Source organism: Nanorana parkeri, unplaced genomic scaffold, assembly GCF_000935625.1.
Source record: "Nanorana parkeri isolate BGI_ZX_2015 unplaced genomic scaffold, ASM93562v1 scaffold57, whole genome shotgun sequence".
Taxonomy (NCBI): Eukaryota; Metazoa; Chordata; class Amphibia; order Anura; family Dicroglossidae; genus Nanorana; species Nanorana parkeri.
In genome coordinates this window covers 1,396,337-1,416,138 of record NW_017306325.1, presented here as the reverse complement: position 1 = coordinate 1,416,138, position 19,802 = coordinate 1,396,337, and positions in this window count along the sequence as shown.

The following is a 19,802-nucleotide window of genomic DNA, read 5'->3' as shown; positions in this document are numbered from 1 at the left end:
GCCTGTCACAAGAGGCCAAGCAGGCCAGGAGGCCACCCCGCTCGGCCTCTTGACAGTTTCTCTCCTCCCCATTGGACACTGCTCAGTGTCAGAGAGGACATAGAGCCGCGCCCAGTGGTTAGGAGAGTAATTAGAGATGCACCGCATTTTTGGACAAAAATTGTACCTTCGGCATTTTGCCCAAAGTACCATTTTCGTCCGAAATGTTTCAGCAGCCGGAATTTCAATGCATTTACATATTCTAAAAAAAAACATAAAAAAAGTTAAAATAAACCTTTATTTGCTTTTGTAGTTATAGACATTACAGATAAATTCATTTTTTAAAGCCCATAACAGTGGCAGAGACATTTTAGATTTTAATTCTGTTAGGAACTGACGAAAACCCGACTTTAAAGTGTTTTTTGTGATCTTTGAGAATAAATTACTTCACGGAACAAGCAGCTAGAGAGGTGGGTTAGGATATATTCTGAAGCATTTTTACTGTTTGTTAAGAATATGCAATCAGTTTAGTGTCCACAGTTTGGGAACAGGAGAACTCTAAACCTAATGTGTAATTGTTTATGTAGCTAATAATTTTGTTATAGTTTACCTTGTAAATTATCTTGTTTTGAAACATAAAAATAGAATACAATTGATATATTTTGTATCAGTGTAAACATAAACATGTTCAATCAATCTACAAAAATGTAGGTCTTTGATCAACGAACTGGCACTTTAATGCATTTTTTGTTGAGTCTCTACAAGCTGGAAGGTATGCACGCATAAGAGTCTGGTTTGCAGTATCCTTAATGGATATGTTTAAGGTTAAGAACTGTTTAAAGTGCATTAAGCTGTGATGACATCACTAACCTTACTTATCCTTAGGAATCCATTAATCTATAGCGTATCACTTCACAGTAACTTTGCTAGAACGACAATACAAATCAAAAGGTAAATAAGGCAAGAGTTTGTAAAGTAGATGCAGGTATTCATTTTTATCTATTGTGGGTAAATATAAGTATATCTTACTTATTACTTTGATTGACTTAATAATCACGGATTGCATACAGAATTTTAAGGTGGTATGTCACCTTAGAATTTATTTTCTAAAATGTACTGCTTGCGTCTTTGTTAGCAGGAAACATTATTTATAGATTTTGGATTTAATAAACAGCATATTGCATTGAATGTTATAGTAACACCAACACCATGACCTTCAGCTATATATACAATGTGGATTTTGTACAGCAATAATATATTGTTAATTGACAAGAACATTAAAGAAACAACCTATTCACATGAACTGCTAAATTGATTTTTTCACTTTAAGTTAAAAGCTATTTTAGGTGCTATTTAAAACATCACCTAGGTTTAAAATAAACAACCAAAAACTGTATTAGTTCTTTCAATAGCATGTTTTGAGGTTGCAATTAATGGTATTAACAGGTTGTTTGTAATCATAGTCTAAAGGTGGCCATACATTGTACGATTTTCATTCAGAAATCTTACATGAACAGTCTTGGTTGGAAAATGTTTCTCTGACCGAACGAAAATTGATGAATCAGTGGGGTTTTGTTCAGTAAGAACATGGCACATGTGCAAAAGGAAATTATATCTGTTGTTCGTAAAAAAATTGGTTGGTTAGTATGGCTAACTGGCTAACGAACGATTCCCAAAATCGATATTTGATTATGCTTGATGGGGTATTCAAGCTATAATCAAGCGAGGATTCATGGCAGAAATGAAAACTTCCAACCAAAAGTCTACTAGTGTATGGCCACCTTAAGTTATGTGATGGTCATTATAAAACACAGACACATGCTATTTATTGGAAACTATGACTATATCTAAATTAAATATATTAGTGCTGGTCATGATTTTCTAGTTTTTTTTATAAATATGAGAAGTTGCGTGAAGACATAACATCAAGTTTGCAAAACCTGGCTGACTGTGGTTGGGCTGAGCTTAGATTAGATATTTTCTTATCTCTATGAGTATACTACACACTGACCTTACCAGACTATCCCTGACCAAGTTTACTTAAGGCAAGAATAATTTGCTTAATGTGCGAGTGATATATACTACCCTGGCTTACTTTTTCTTTGAGCCCTTGTCACACATGCAATTTTTGCTATCTTCGTACTATTTGGACTACTACCTGACTAATGTTTGTCACAGTTTCTTTAATGCCTTTGTCATTGTATGCAATATTTTTCAATATAGAAATATTGTTAAATATTCCATCTGTGTCTCATTAGGGTGATATTTTTTCACTCCCTGTCCTGTAGACTCAATAGGAAAGAGAGGATATTTTTCCAAAGTGAGGCAAATCCCCTTTTAGGCAGTTATCATGGGAACAAGTGTTCCCAATGGAAGATTACCCCTCTGCTCCTGTTCTGGTGACTATTCAAAATGTGGTTTTTCATATGCTTATCAGAGGAATGAAACTAATCACACAATGCTACATGGATACGTGAAAATGTCTACTCAAAAGATTGTAAAAATGTTGCGTACAGAGTTTAATTGTAACCAGTGTGGGTTCATTAGCACCACTGCATTTAAAGGCCAACTCCGGGCTCAGCTCCGCTGCCCCCTAATTGCCCCTTCCTCCCAGAGGCTTCCCCAGTAGCATGTTTTGCACGTTTTTTTCTTTATACCTAGCTTTTTAAAAAATCTTCTGACCAGGCATGTGACACTTTGGGTTCTCTTCTTCTTCACCTTTTCTCCAGCCCTGAGTGGTCCTGATGATGTAGAAAGCAGTGTTGATGTGATGACATCGCTTGAGCTCTTTGCATTCATACGCTGTGAATGAAAGGTGCTTTGGTGATTCCCCCCTAGAGAGCAGTCCCATCACACCCTGCAGCCACAGTCTGTCCTCATTCTTCCAGGTTCATTGACACTGGGCATCATTCAACCCAGAAGACTGAGGATATCTTGGTCTGAGCTCTAAAAAGAAAGTACTGTGGAAGGCTGCTTCAGATAAAGGTGAGAATTGCAGCCTGAGCTGCATTTTATTTTATACACTGGCTGGTACACCATTGTATTTACAAAAAACATTGCCCAGGAGGGTTTTCAGTGAAGAAGGGAAAGGGGGGACATAATTGAAATACAGACTTCAAAACTAAGACTAGCTGAACCAATTAGTCTTTTTTGCCATCACTTATCTATGTTTCTATAGAAATAGAAAGTGTTTCAAAGGACTTCCATAGTTTACTTGATAGACAGGAGGTTGAAAGTAGATTTTGCTTTGAACTGGGCAGAGCACCTCCAAAAAATTCAAAAATTCACTCATCCCTAGCAATTACAACAAGCTTTTATATTCGAAATATTGGGCTTATACCTTCCCTTCCCCGTTCTTTTTTGCTAAACAATTACAACAAGCACTTTGCTGTGAACAACCCTTATTCGCTGCTCACTATCGAGCAAGAGGAGGCTCACATACCCTTTTATTATGTAAGTTTACTGATTTTTTCAGTCTTGACAATAGACTTCTACATTAATCTTGACAAGAGACTACCTTAAATGTTTGAATAATAACCTAAGAGTAGTTGAGCGAGTATTCACTTACAAGAGTGGAATATTAACATAAGAATGTAAGAGAGCTTACATACAATACATAAAAGAACACGGTGATCACATATCAACCTTGAACAAAGGACACAGGTGGGAGACACCGGAGTTTAACAACATAAAGGAAAAAAGTAATTGACAGGTAGATTAATTGAGTAAGATGACTGGGGGTAATCTGTGTACATCAATGCTTCACAGACTTTATTGCAGCTGATAACATTAAATTCTATTTGCGGTAATATACTTGTGGAATGCAAATTTCCTTTCTGGAGAATTAAAAAATGGAAATGTTACAAGTAGATTTACACAGGATAATATATGGTTAATTATTAATAAAGGTACTCAGAATATTGTAATTTACATAGAGGAATGCACTGCAGTGGCAAACTCTGGAATGAGAGAAAAAGGGAAAATGCTGACAGGCACAAAGGTCAGTTACTGATGAAAAATAATTAGACATACTTGTGGCTTACATTATTTCATGTGTTCTCAGTGTCAGACAGCAGTTGAAAAGGCTAATTGGATATTGCCCAAATAAAATGGTGAGGATCATTAGTGAAATAAAATACCAATAAGTGGCAAACCGTTATAAAATATGTGTTTTTTGCATCTATAGTGTTTTCACACTGCTTACATATAGGTAAATGAAAGCATATGTCTGGGAAAAAATTGAAAAAAGCTGAAAAGCTGCAATACATACACATCACCCCTTGCATTGTTTCTTTAGAAATACTGCACGTACAGAAATATACCTGCTGATTCTGCCAGAAATCCAGTGGGCTAAAAACGCCTTAACTTCCTGTTTCAGCTTAAAACACAGGACCTCTGCTGCACTGAAATCCCAAACAGTGTTGTTACCCCACCCTAGCTCTCCTATGCTGGACTACAAAACACCTCCTCATCTCATCATCATCCCCATAACATAAAGGGAATGTGTGCGGCATTGATACAACTGCTTGGAATTTCAGTGCAGCAGAGAGGCACAAGTATTATCTCAAACAGGAATTTAGCAGCTCACTGGATTTCTGGCAGACCAACAGATATTTTTCTGTACCTGCAGTGTGTATTGAAGAGATGTATTGAATAATTTTTAATTACTGGAACATAAACACAAGTTTTATAGCACATAATGCAGTGAAGGACATACTGTAAGGAGTTTTTGGTGCCATTAAGACAGGTATTCACTTTTAGGAATAGTCTGGCAAAATCAGCCCCATCTGAGGCTCAGCATCAGCTACTACAAACAACTGCTATCTCATATAAAACGTTAAAGTAATATGTGACTTATTTTTTACAGTTAGCACTGTTAAGTTTGTACATGTGTTAAATCATACCTAATTCTATACTGCACTGTATATTCCCTGAAGTAGAAGAACAACCTCTGCTGTGAAGTGCAACACTCCAGCAAGCTTCATCTATTGCAGCAGCTCTACACCCAAAATCCCTATGCACAGGGTGGTAATGCTTTGGCTCAAGTGTAAACCATAAATGTTCCCATTTAAATGAATGGCAGCTCCTTTAACCCTTTTGCTGCCAAGGCCTTTTTTCCCCATTTTTTGCACACATGATATAATCCCCCAAAACATTATGGGGTTTATTCACTAAGCTGCCGAAGGATCTAGCCGTAGCTTCGGCTGATCCTTCAGCTATCTTCGGCCCCAGGACCCCTCCGGTTCAGTAGAACCGAAGGGCTGCTGTACAGGCTATTCACTATAGCCTGTACAGCTCCCGAAGTTGGCCGAGCAGCTCAGTCGAGCCAAAGGCATATGCCTTGGCTCGACTGAGCCGAGGTGAAAGCCGAAGCTGGCCAAATGGCTTCGGCCACTTGCAAAGAGATCAGCGTCCCTGGTTACCAGGTAATCAGGGACGCCATCTGTCATTACACACTGAGAACCCGGCGGGGCCGCTATGATATCACAATGGCCTCTCTGGGTTCTCAGTGTGTAATGACAGATGGCGTTCCTGGTTACCTGGTAACCAGGGACGCCATCTGTCATTACTCTCCCAGACGCTCTGGGAGTCTAATACGGCTCCTAGCCGCCCAGGAGAGAAAGATGATGTTATGTTGAGTGAATAGATACCCAGAATACCCAGGTTAAAAATTGCGTGCACACAATTCAGTACCTCAAAAAGTCTATAGATGATGCTTTAAAAGCCCCTACAAGTTTAGAGATACACGTAAATATTGGCCCGAGGATGCTTTCACTCTAGTGTGCACAGCGATACCCAACATGTATCAACGTTTCGTATGTAGGTACTATTAGTACTTCATTCAGGTATCTTACCTATCAACAAAAATGTAGCTTATTTATGCAGCACTCGAATCATCTCTCAGTTTGGTTTTACCCTCACCTTCTTTTCGGAGGGTGGCTACTTTTGTTCCACATGGTCTCTCTGTGTTGTAAAGTACCCATTGCTCTAAGCTCACTCCCATATTGGACTACACTCTCAATACAAATTATTGTAATAAATGTGAGATTGTAGTCCATCACGGGAGTTTACAACACACACAGGGACCATGGTGAACAAAAGTAGCCACCCTCCAGAAGGAAGGACAGCATCAGCACAAACTCAGAGATGATTTGAGGATCTACAACCGAGTGATATACAAATAAGATATACTTTTGGTCACGGCACGAATGGCGGTCCTGTGAAGTAGTAACCCACAAAGGAACAACTTCCTCCTGATAACCCTGTAAGTTTGTTGGACCCCTCAGTATTCGGGAGGACCCTAACACAAACTTGATACACTTGACAGGTGAGCCTACTACACCAGCAATACCTGTTATTTTGTTTAAATCTTGAGCTATGCCTCTCCCAATACATTTTGTACTCCCTTGCACTGCGTGCTGTAAGCTGACATCGCATGTTTCCACTGTCTTTGCACAAATGTCATGTTATGTAATGTTAAAATCAATAAACATCTTTGATTTAAAAAAAAAAAATAGGTAAGGTATTTGAATGTATTTAACTTCTAAATTTAGGGGTCTATTCACCAAGCTGCCGAGGGCAGCCGAGTGAATGACCGACCTGAAGTGAAGTGAGCCAAACGCTGTACATCGGCTTGCTTCGCGGGGCTTCGGGTCGGCCGAACATTTTTAACAGCAGTGAGAGAATAGCCGAATGCCGCCGAGCGGCATTTGGCTCAGCTGTTCTTCTCGGTCCCTCAGAGGCACCGAGCAGAACAGAAAAAGAGTGAATAAAGTTTAAAAAAGTAAATAGAAAACGATTGTGCGGAGCTAGCAGTGACAGCAAGCTCCGCCCAATAGTTTTCTATTGTCTGGCGGCTCTGCTGCTGTAAAAAAAAAACAGCCCCGCTCCTGGCCGCCCAGGAGAGAAACAGTGCTGTGTATTTTTTATATATTCTGACACGAGATAAACATTTTTTTTTTTCTATTCTGACATCGCTCCGTGTCAGAATAAAGAAAAAAAAGAAACAGCAGTGTTTCTCTCCTTGGCGGCCGGGAGCAGGAGACTCCCGGGGCGCCAGGGAGAGTTAGCTGTTTGGAGATCAGTGTCCCTGGTTAGCAGTTAACCAGGGACGCTGATCTCTCTGAAAGAAGATCACGGCTGGCTCCGCCCAGCTGTCAGAAGCAGGCCGCTCGGTCCGCTTGGGCTTTCAGCACGGATCAGCTGAGCCGATGCATATGCGTTCGGCTCGGTTGAGCCGCTCGGCCATGATCGGGAGCTGTACGGGCTATTGTGAATAGCCCGTACAGCACCCCTTCGGTTCTACTGAACCGAAGGGGTCCTGGGGCCGAAGCTAGCTGAAGGATCGGCCGAAGCTACGGCCAGATCATTCGGCAGCTTCATGAATAGACCCTTTAGTGTCAGTATAATGTATACCTTTCAAAAACTGTGGTTTGTGCCTGCTTTCCTTTAAAGCCATACTACAGTTTTTAAGTCTCCCCCTTGCCAAAGTGTCCTCCTCCCTGCATTTCTCAATTTCAGGAGAATTCTAGCTGGTCACATGACATGACATGACTTTAGGCTGGGTTCACACCATTTTCCTGACCAGATCTGGATTGCTGCGATTTTGCCGCAATTGAAATTTTGTTTTAGCTTAAAATGGTCTTGCAGGTGCGTTCCGGTGTGTTCCATGTGTTTTTATGCATTTTAGATGCGTTTTGATGTGTTCCAGTGCATTCCAGACCAGACAAATTAGGAGAATCAGTATTTTTTTGGTCTGGTCTGGAACGGACTGTGCTGGTAGGAACAGGGGCCAGAAATAGCTTAGGGATACATTGGGATGTATTTTGGGTCCGGAAACAGTCTGGTCTGGTCTGGTCTGGTCTGGAGGTAATCTGGATGTGGTGTGAATGGGCACATACTTTTCTACAATATTCGCAGTGGGTAGTCCTTATTGCTGCATACAGCATTTTATTGTAAGCCCAGGCTCCATGATAACACAAGCCCAAGTGGTGTGTCATTGATTGTTTGGGTCCACAAAATGTTATTGAATGATATTGAGTGTCATTCAACCCATATGTGGAGTGGCCACTAGTGGGCAGAGCTGGGGCAGCATTGCAGAGAAGGCGAGTTTTGCAGCAAAAGCTACAATTTTAAGTGAGGCGGGTACTGGGGAACATATTTTTTTAATTAATGAAAGCTGGAGTTGGGCTTTCATTTTGTCAGAGAATGGCATACATAGGCATATGGCATCAAACTAATATGTGCCTGCATATGTAATCCTAAATTTGTTTCAGCTTTTTCATGCTTAACACAAATTATTACATCAAATGGAATATATTAATAAGCAAAATACCTGGGGTGAGAATCGCTTAAGAAGTAGCCTCTCCGTCAGAATTACGAATACTTGTTACAGACATTTGTCTCCTAATGACGATGCATAAGTCTGGAATGCAGCCATCTTGATTTTAATGGAGACCTAAAATTTCAGACTAGGTCCATAACAGTTTTACTGGCAGTAGAGCAGTCACAGTGTATATTTGAGAAGTATAATTTCTCATTACGCCTCCTCAAATATTTTACAGGTGGGAATTTACAAGCTGTCTCATCTGTCATTTTCTTTACTTAAGTTTTCATTTGATATGACTCTACAGATCACTCTTTCTCGTGATATATACAGTACGAAGCAGACAAGCTTAGAGCAGAAGTAAATCCAGGACACTGCTAATTTTTAAAAGGTTAAATGAGTAATGAACACAAAACTTTAAAAAGTCAAAAACTTAATCTATTTTTTTCACTTTCAGTACCATTAAAACAATGGTTCAATTATACTAGATTTAAACTATGAAGTGTCTGCACAATACAGGCCAATAAATTGTGCAAGTCTGGACTGGTTGAGAGCTTGGGGGGCAAGATTGTACTCAGGTGACTGTTAGGGATGTTTTTTTTTTTACATAGCTCAATTCTTCTATATTTATTTTGATTAGCCAGTTATGTACAATGGAAAATAATGCCCAATATTCAAGCATTTTTTTAAATTAAATTAGGTCATCAGGCAGGGTTAAAAATAGTAAAGCAGCTCAGGCTTCAATACCCACCTGTAAGCCAGAGCTGTCCCCAAAGCAATTGTTTTCCACCACAAAATTACCTCAGCCTTCCATGTTAAATGATGCCCAGTGTCATTTAACCCAAAAAACTGAGGGTATACTGTGAATGAATGGGTGTCCTAGCCCTGCCCCCTGAAGACATGTCATCACAGCTCCCTTCGTTCTTAGTGTATTCATGCAGAGAGTTATGCCAATATCATCATGTCAGCACCATTCCCTGCATCTTCAAGGATCACCAAGAGGAACCTGTGAGTCCAGCCAGATGCATTTGAAAAAAAGGTAAGTATACTACAAGATAAAGCATAACATACATCATGGAGGAACCTCCTGGGGGGTATGGGTCAGCTGTGGGAGGAGCTGAGAGCCTTGAGATGGGCTTTAGACATTGGATAACTGAGGTAAACACAGCTATACTTGGCAAAGTAAACATTCTACTTCCTTAGTAAATAAACCTCACTTATTATTGTTTCATCTTTTTTTTTCTGGTTTCCATGATGTCATTTTACAGGGAGGAAACTATAAATATATTTCAGCATGAGTCAGAATAAATACAGTACTTACAGTTTGTATAGCATTTAAAGTATATGGAGGGATTCAGTCATAAATCACTGTGGTAATACAATAAAATATGCCCAGGGGACCACAGTTTTTAGGTTAATCTGTTAGTAGGATCTGAATCTATTTTATAACAGCATAACATACAATAGGCTTGATGCATTCAATTTTACGTAAGCAGTCCTATATATTAATATTATACAAAGGAACGCCTTCCCAACCCCATTAATCATTTCTAATTAAATGTATACAGTATATATATTGCTGCATTCATATGCTTTGTGCACTTTATGCAAATACCTGCTTAAAATAAATGGCAAACAGCTGTAATGTATCTGCTGTCTATAGTGCTACTGGAGACTCTCTGTATCATATACAAGAAACCTATGCAGTAGGAAAGAAAGCGAAGGATGTAAATAAAGATACGGCCGCTTTAAGCTGCCAGCATGTGGGTAAACATGCATCTGGAGTCAAGGAGTTTATTTATTAAGCCAAATAGACTGTTCACTTTGCAAGGGGATTTGCACTTTGCACGGGATGTTTTCTTCGCTAATGTAGCTAATGTGGTGAAATGTTACTTTGCCAAGAATACCCATTCATGTGCACGAAAACAAAAACAACAAAAAAAAAACAGAATTTATGCTTGCAGATGATTGGATGATGGAAGTCATCAGAACTTTATCTCATTCACTAAACTAAGGTGAAACCTCTTGTGCAAAGTACAAATTTCCTCGCAAAGTGACCAGCCTACTTGCCTTTAGTAAATCAACCCCCATAAGTGGAATGAGGAACACTTAAAAACTGCCAAGAGGAAATAAGCTTTCAAAAAACAAACACCTCTGGACAGTACAGAATGGTTGGAATAATAGTCACGCGTGAACACGCTACTATTCAATTTACCAAGAAATCGTGAAGAATCAGCGTGCTCATGTTTCTGGGCTTAAGAAGCGTGTGAACTTGCCTCCACACATGTGCATTTGGCTCATACAGAGCTGAACACGTCAGTGGTGTGTAAGTTCCATATTTTTGAATACTGTTTTTAGCATTTTCAAAGTGTTTTTTGGGATGGTTGTAGGCATAGAGGTGAAGCAGCATTATATATGCATCATGTGCATGATTTTTCCATATATGGCATTAATGGAAATATGCTTTTAGAGACTTGCATGCCGCTATTAGAGCGGCATGTAGCCTATGGCGCATGCTACATGACGCGCACGTACGTAAATACATAAAACGCGTCATAACGGAGTGAAAATGTGACACGTTGCTCGTGTTCGGTTGATAAATACATTTTGCTGTGTAAAAATGCACACACACCTGGTGCGTGCGTGTGTTTAGGTTAGTAAATCACCCCCTTAGACTCAACTGATATTTCACTAATATGCTGAAATTCTGTTGCCACAAAGCCCCTCCCCTCCTACCTGTTCTTCACCCTTTTTACTAGATGTCAGGAATTTTAATTTAAGGTGGAAATATATGAACACTGCTTGCTGAAAAGAGAGGAAATGTTTTACGTATGATTCAGCTGTTCACGTTGGGCAGTCCTTATCTCACTGCCCTCTTACACATCTCTGAAGTTGTGCTGTTATACTGTGTAGTCTTTCTACAAATTCTGCAGACGCTTGGGTTTCCATTCACCAAAGCCCTACCTGTTTGCCTAGTTTAGATTGTGGACGAGACTTGTGCTAATACAAGGACATTTGCTAACTGAAAAACACAATTTAAATGACCCAGAAAATAATAATGTATATTCTATGTTCACTGCTTATAATTCCCAGAGCTGCACTACTGACTTAATTAACCAGGTCACAACTAGCCACTTCAGTGAGGTGCTTTTGGAAATGTGATGGTTTGCTTGAGCAAAACATCTAGAAATGGTAATTATTTTCAATATAAAAATGCAAAACCATTTTCACACAATATCAAAATGGATGACACTTTTTTTTCTGATTGCTTGTCACAGTGATCAAAAAAACTGCACAATAGATTCTTAAAGGGTAATTCACAAAGCTGTCGAAGGATCCAGCCATAGCTTCGGCTGATTCTTGGGCTTGATTCGGTTGCGGGAGCCTTTCGGTTAAGTCGAACCAAGGGGCTGCTGTATGGACTATTCACTATAGCCCATACAGCAGCCGAAGGCAGCCGAGCCGAAGGCATATGCTTCTGCTCGACTGAGCCGAAGTGACAACCGAAGCGGGGCGAATGGCATGCCGAGGGCTGGCAGCTGTCACTGCTAGCTATGCCCAATTGTTTTTCTTTTTATTATTACTATTATTATTTTTTTCTTTTTAAAAACATCTTTATTTATTTTCAAATGTTACTATTTATTTAAATGTTTTTCAATTTTTCAACCATTTTTTCCCCAGACTATTTTCATTGATTTTCTATTCTGATCGGTATCACAGAGTTACCGAGTAGAATAGCCAAGCCAAATGCTGCTTGGTGGCATTCGGCTATTCACTCACTGCTGTTCGGCCCCTATGAGAATAGGGGCAAATGGCAGCGAGTGAGCTGCCTGGAGCATTGGTGTCAGTGGCCATAATAATAACCCCCTCAGCTGAAATCATCCGTACTGAGCTGGAGTGAACAGCCGAACGTAGTTCGGCTCACTTCCCTTCGGCTGGGTTATTCACTCGGCTGCCTTTGGCAGCATTGTGAATAACCCTCTTATTATTAGGCTACATCTGTTCACTGACAACTTCACTCAAGCCTCAGGTTCTCTGTTTAGACTGTATGCTACTAAAAGCAGTGCATGCATACCTATGGATGTCTGCTTATTCTTTATTTTTTTAAATGATTTTAACACTTTTTACAGTAACAATGTGGTTCCTAAGGATATACAACAAAGAAGATCAGATAACACCAAGTAGATTGCAGCTTAGAGTAATGCAAACAATAAGTCAGTTTCTGAATTGCCCATTGCAAGTTATTTCAGGTTGGATACCAACATTAGCGTTCTTTTATCCAGTTTGTAGTTTACTAGTTTAGTAAATATGCCACAATCAGCAATAAGTGTGCTGTGGTTTTCCAAGTCAGTATTGTGACAATGTCAGTAGCAAATGCCCTTTGGAATTCTTTCTTACATTTTTATAATTATGGAAAAAAGTAATAATAAAATATCCCAGAACAATACTGTAAAAAGTTAATACATATAAAACACATCAACAGAACCATAAAATATGCATACATAGTTTACTGCCCGTTTTATGGAAAATGAATGTGATTTAAAAATAGGCCCCCACCACCACCACCAAATGATTTTGCTGAAAGCCAATGTCATCTGGGAATTTAGACACAATGTCAAACAACTTGATTACCTTATTAGTTATTTATTTCACTCACATTTACAATTCATACTTTGCGCTGAAGCATAAATCAGGTTGGTAATGAAACCAGCCAAGATATATGCTCAGACAAGCAATAAAGTTCTCAAGATATATTATGTGTTTTAGATTTTAAAAATCAGACATGTGCAATACTCTATGGAAATTGGGCAAAATAATTGATAGGCATTTTAGAGGAAAGTAAGATTATTACACTGCTAACATCCGTATCCTATTACTCAGAGTACAAATGTGCCTATAGACCTTCTTATTATAGTCTAACTGGAGGGTTGGTGAATAATCTCAGCATGGTTGAGCAGCAAATGTTGGAAGATAATTGGATCTGCAGGCTAAGGTAGTACAAATGAAAGGATTTGGGCTTACAGATTGATAGGTAGTTATTTTACATTGTGGCTTGAAAACTATTTTTTTTTGCTTGTGGTTTTACATATGACACAATAAAATAGAACTACTTAAAGCCTATTGTTCCTCCATTATTCAAAGTAATCCATGAAAAACGTATTGTTATAGCCAAAAATATTTAAACCATTAGTGGACCTGGGACAAGTGTGATAGGAGTCATTTGAACTATTGGAGCTTATCAGAGAAATGACACATAATTTCAAGTAATTTCATGTCGTAATAATTCTTTAGCTAAGTAGTTTTGAATGATGTGCTCTGTTCTGTGTTCCTTTTATTACTTTCAAGAGTTTTCTGAAAAATATAGTTTTACCTTTTTTTAAAGGAGAAAGGGAAAATGTAGAGTCTTAGAGGGTTATTCACAAAGTTTCCGAAGGATCCAGCCGTAGCTTCGGCTGATCCTTCAGCTAGCTTACAGGAGCCCTTCGGTTCGGCTATTCACTCTAGCCCGTACAGCTCCCGAAGTTGGCCAAGCGGCTCGGTCGCGCCGAAGACATATGCTTCGGCTCGAATGAGCCAAGGTGAAATCCGAAGCTGGCCGAACGGCCGGCCATTGGTCGGCTGAAAGCCTGCTACTGACAGCTGGCCAGAGCCAGCCGTCATCTGAAGGCTGGCTCCGGCCACTTGCATTGACAGATCAGCGTGTTTTCGTATTGGCCGGGACCAGCTGTCATTACAATGAGAGCTTAGCGGAGCCGGCGGTGATATCAAAGCTGGCTCCGCTAAGCTCTCATGACAGTTCAGCGTCCCCTGGTCACTAGGTAACCAGGGGACACTGATCCATCATTACAATGAGAACTCGGTAGAGCCGCTGTGATATCACGGTGGCTCCGCCGAGTTCTCAGTGTGTAATGACAGTTCAGCATCCCCTGGTTAGCTGGTGACCAGGGGACGCTGAACTGTCATGAGAGCTTAGCGGAGCCAGCTTTGATATCACCGCCGGCTCCGCTAAGCTCTCATTGTAATGACAGCTGGTCCCAGCCAATACAAAAACAGTTTGGCAACTTTGTGAATAACCTTGTTAGTTTTCCCAATAGGAGGATCCAACAAACCTTACTGTTTATAATATAGTGCATACTTATATTACTGCCATATATTACTGTGTCCATTAAAGAAAACAATGCTGTCCATGAAATGTTAAAGAATCATCAATTAATTAGTGTGTTGGTTCCTTCTGGAACTGTGCCTATGTACTAGTTTTCTGAATTCACATATAAGCAACACTTTTCAGAGTTCAACCCATTCACATTCATATCTGCCCCAAAGGAGATTGGCATTTAATATTCCTTCTAAAGTCATACAAACAGCTAAATAATTAAGTAATTATATTGTCCTGGGATACCACTCCCAAAAGGGCATTAGTAAATCTTCTGTTTAAGTGGTTTATTTCTGGGTTGGTTTCACAATTGGGATTAATTCCCAAGATAAAATTACCACCGTCTCCCAGGTTGTGCATAACCTCCTAAGATTCCTGAAAAAAAGGATCCCGGAGAGCATCTGGGGGTGATCAAATTTAATTGTGCCACATTCTTTTAACAGCCAGCAGCTGCCCTGAAGCATATGCAGGCTGGTATGAGCATAGTGGTGTACCTGCCTGCATATCCTGCATGCATATGGTCCCCTGGTTATGAGAACACTAGTCATTATAGAAGGTTTCATGCATCTATAAGTTCAGGCATTCATATCAGGTGGCAATATCCAGTATTCCTTGTCTCCATTAAAGGGTGTATTTCTAAAAATCTAGTGTGAGGCTGCCTGCACATCCATATTCATTAGACTTAAATAGGCTATTGCTCCTGCAGTATGGGTACACCATATTCAGTTCTATGGGATGTTTCTTTGCAGACACGGGCAGCCTAGCAGTAGATTTCTACTGGCTAGGCCACAAACAGAATGGGAGGCCTTAGCCATCAGAAAGGTCATTATGAAACTGCGGGGGGCTGGAACACCTGAATGTATTTGAGGGACGGGGGGATTATTGAGAAAACATGACATTGTCATTTATAGATACAAAAAAAGCCAGATGGTGATTCTGCTTAACATAATCTGCCTATGGAATCTTTTTGGGTGGACCGGTGCTTTAAAGTATTGTTTTTTCCTGTGTTTTTACCTTGACAATTTTGAAATTATAAGGTTGTCTCTTTGAGAAGAATGAATGATATGTCTACCTGTTATTCATTATGTTGTGATATCAATGAGACCTGTTGTAATGTGTTCCCTGACATGGCCATCCGTTAAAGGCAGGAACAGTCTGGTTCTCTTTTATCTGCTGGAAATGAAGCAGTCGATTCCTGCTTTCAAAGATCTATCCCTAGCAGAGTAGGCATATCTGTTGCTGTATTGTGTAAGTGGTTCTGGAATGGACCCAGCAATGGCAACATATTTTGACACAGGTGGCCATGGCACTGGTGAGTAGGGAGACAAAGCAGCAATCTTACCATTTACTGCATTTGGTGGACCTAGACTATGGGGTCTATTCACTAAGCTGCTGTAGGCAGCCGAGTGAATGACCGACCTAAAGCGAAGTGAGCCGAACGATGTTCGGCTATTCCCTTCAGGCTGGTAAGGCTGATTTCAGCTGTATATCGGGTAGATCGGGTGGCATCGGGTCGGCCGAACATGCTCAGCCAACATCTGGATCGGCTAAGCTACTCGCTGCTGTTCAGTCTATTCTTATAGATGCTGAACAGCAGTGAGTGAATAGCCGAATGCCGCTGAGCGGCATTCGACTCGGCTGTTCTGCTCGGTCCCTCTGTGGTACCGAGCAGAACATAAAAATAGTTTAAAAAGTAGAAAAAAATAAATAGAAAACGGTTGTGTGCAGCTAGCAATGACAGCTAGCTCTGCCCAACAGTTTTCTATTGGCTGGCGGTTCTGCTGCCGTAAGAAAAAAGTACGAAAAAAAAACTCACTGCTTTTTCTTTTTTCTTTCTTTATTCTGACACGGTGCCGTGTCAGAATAGAAAAAAAAATGTGGCCATAGGATTGCATTGCTAGATTCCTATTAGCTATTTCAATTTGCAATAGCCAATACCAAATAGTGTATAAATATTTATTTTCCAAGATAGGTAGATAGATATGAACCAACAGAGACTTTGAAATTGACATTTCTGGCCCACTGCTATTTTCTTAAAGTTACACACGCGAATGGGTTTAAAAATTGCCAGGACTCTCACAGTAAGTATGATTTATTATGTCATGCGCAGGACTAATTGCAGCCTACATGTTATTTAATTTGTGCATATTCAAGCTGTATTTCTCTATGAAGGGTCTGGAGAGTAATGCTTAGATGGTAATGCATAAAATAATTTTCTTCCCTTCAGTGATAATTAAGGTCTCGAATGGCTTCTGAAAATATCCATAAGATTGTCTAATTAATATTCTGTTGAATTTCCTTTACTTTCAAGCTGCCAGTATTGATTGGTTTCAATTAATATTTGCCAGTAAGTAAATTAACAGAGCACCTGAGGCACGCTGTTTGTTCTAGTGGGAACAGTGCATTTCACTCCAGCTTCGCAGAGAATGCTGTCTCTCAGTTATGGCAGGGACGTCCCTAATGACAGGCCATCTACAATAAACATAGGTCTCACTGCAAAGATGTCTGTTCGGGTGGCATTTTATCGATAGCAATTCAATTAGGCAGGCTGCAGGCTTAAGATGAGTATTAGATTTCTGAATGCTTGCACACAGTATTAGCATTTTAACTATTAATCTAGATTTAAGGATTTACTTTTAAGGTGACCTTTCACACACTCCTGTATTTTTTTTAATCAGCACACATATACAAAGATCCACATTGAATTTTAGTGTATTTGAAAACAAAATGTAAATTGTATTTGAAACCAATTTTTTTTGTGGCTTTGGGTAGAGTGGGGAATGGTTAAAACCCCTGTCAGGATTTCATTGCGCTCTGCATCCCTGTGAGTGAGACAAATTCTATTTTCCTGGTGACTAGTAGGGGTGAGATTCGTGTTTGCCACAGAGTTGGGTTTTGCATGTTTACCATTTGTCTAAACAACAAACATAGGCAAGTGCGCCCAGGTACCAAAAGCAGACCCCTAATGCTTTGCCTGACCTGTGACCGCTGGTCAGGTAAAAAATTATGGCCAACAATGGGGCTTTTAAAATTATATATAAAGTCAGCTCTCCTAGCATCCTTTTGTCAGTCTGTTGGAATTTGTGTGGGACAGTTGTCAGCTTTGTGAGGCAGAGACAATTTGTGCTTCTTTTTTAGTGCCAGTAGTGTGCTAGCACTACTGAGTTTCTAGAGTAACTACTAGAGTTAGTTATACAGTCCTATATTCAATGCTGCTCAAGTTGCTGTTTGGCTGTTGCTGGTCCCCACTTTTTTGTGGTATTTAATTTTTCCTTAGTTTTGCAGCTTTTTTATTTTCTAACAAAAACGTACAAAAAAGGTTTGGGGTTTTAATGTTTTCTGGTTGTTTTTTGGGATTAGTATTTTAATACATTTTTTTGTGGAAGGTGCAGTTTATATATATATTATTCTGATAGGGTTTTTTTTTAAGTTTTTTTGTTCGGGTCAGCAGTGTGAACTTGGTGAAACATAAAAAGCTGCCCTTCTGTTAGAAGCACATCACTACACTCTATTGCAGTTCAGTTTACTGCACATAATCACCACAGTGTCAAGTGCACAAAAGCAGCACATTTTCAATCCCCCAACTGCCATAGCTGCTAATAAAATTAGGAAATCCCCTCTCAAATATGGCCTATTAAAGGGCATATATGTGTTTGTGTAACATGTCTGCCTTCTGGCTGTAATCCACTGTAATTTTTTTCTGGATAAAAAATGACTGATCCCTCTCTCTTCTAATGCAGCCTATTAACCCCTTCATGGCTGAGCTTGTTTTTAGTTTCTGTTCGTAAATGACTGACACACTTTTGACATTTTTGCTGCTTGATTCTTCCACGTCAGTAATATACTTTCTTACAAAGTGCACCCACACATATTATATATTGTTTTTTAGAGGACAGATAGGGCTACATATTTATATCACATATGTGTGTCTAACGCCTCACTTAGGACAAATAAAATATAAAAAAAGAGGAAGAAAACGTAAAAAAAAACCTAAGCAGCAAATAACTCGTCACGCACAGTGTACGTGACAAGTCATTTGGTCCCTTTGTGGCTGGACGTACAGTGCATGTCTCCCGTCACGAAGGGGTTAAACATGCTTACATGATGTGTCACATGTGTCTGTAAAATTTCTGCTTTATGTCTCAGACATAATGCAATGTAATTTTTCTTTCTGCTTAAAAAATGCTTTATCTCCCCCTCTTCAAATGGAGCATGGCTCTGCTTTGTGTCGCTGAAATAATCAGTTGTATTTTTTTTATTTTTCTTAATTTCATATATTGTAAATCAACAGAATAATTTTCATTTTATCAACAACATGTAATGTATATTAACTACATATGAATGTGACTTAATTATTATGTTCTGTATGTACATGTACATTATATTATTCATTTAAAGTTTTTTGTATGTTGTTTGTTATCTTGACACTTGAGTGTGGTAAAACTAACTCTATTAAATCCTTTTTACACCTTTCTTTGTATGTACAGTATACTGATTTATACCATAATGCATAATACAACATACTAAAAAGCTATGATGCCATGCTTTTCTCTAAATAATTCCTCCTATCACCAATGAAAATTGTATCCTGATGTGTACTAGATTCTATGAGAAGGCTGTGTAACACAGTGCCAGTCAGCTTAGAGAAAAATAGGAGCACTGCTTGGCATAAGCCATGCCTCCCGGTCTAGGTTGAAAGTTGATTTGAGGTCTATAGTGAGTAGTATAAATAGCAGGAGGATGTGAATTGAGGTGTTTAGGCTTGACTGCTTTAAAAGCTGTTATTGTTTGGAAACATATGTGTTATACAATCAGGTAATTGTACGTTTTATTAACAAATAAGGGTGTGTTGTGGGGCCCTTGCCTATACTGGGGCTAAAAGGAGCACTGGCATTCCTGTCTGTGTGTTTATCTTTGTCTGAAAAAAGGGTGACAATGCCAAACTGTTTTTATATGTAGTTTAAAAAATCATATCACCTCTATAGCGCTGTTTCAGTTATACTGCTGCATCTCTTTACTTGGACATATTAAATACATTGTACTTGATATGATAAACCTTTCCCAAGGTTGCCAATTTAGTTTTTTTCATTTCATTAGACAATTTTCTGCATTATATTTTAAGTGCTTCTGGTTGTATTATATGGTTACACACTTTATTTTCTTTCATCAGAACTTCAAGATGTAGTTATATTATTATAACTTTTTTTAATGCTTTGTTGTAATTTTCCTGCATTTATCATGGCTAGACTTAGGTCAGACAGGTTATTCAGTGTACGCATTTACAATGAAATCATATTTCTTGCCATTGTGTCAGATTTGTGATTGCTTAAAAGTAATGGTAGA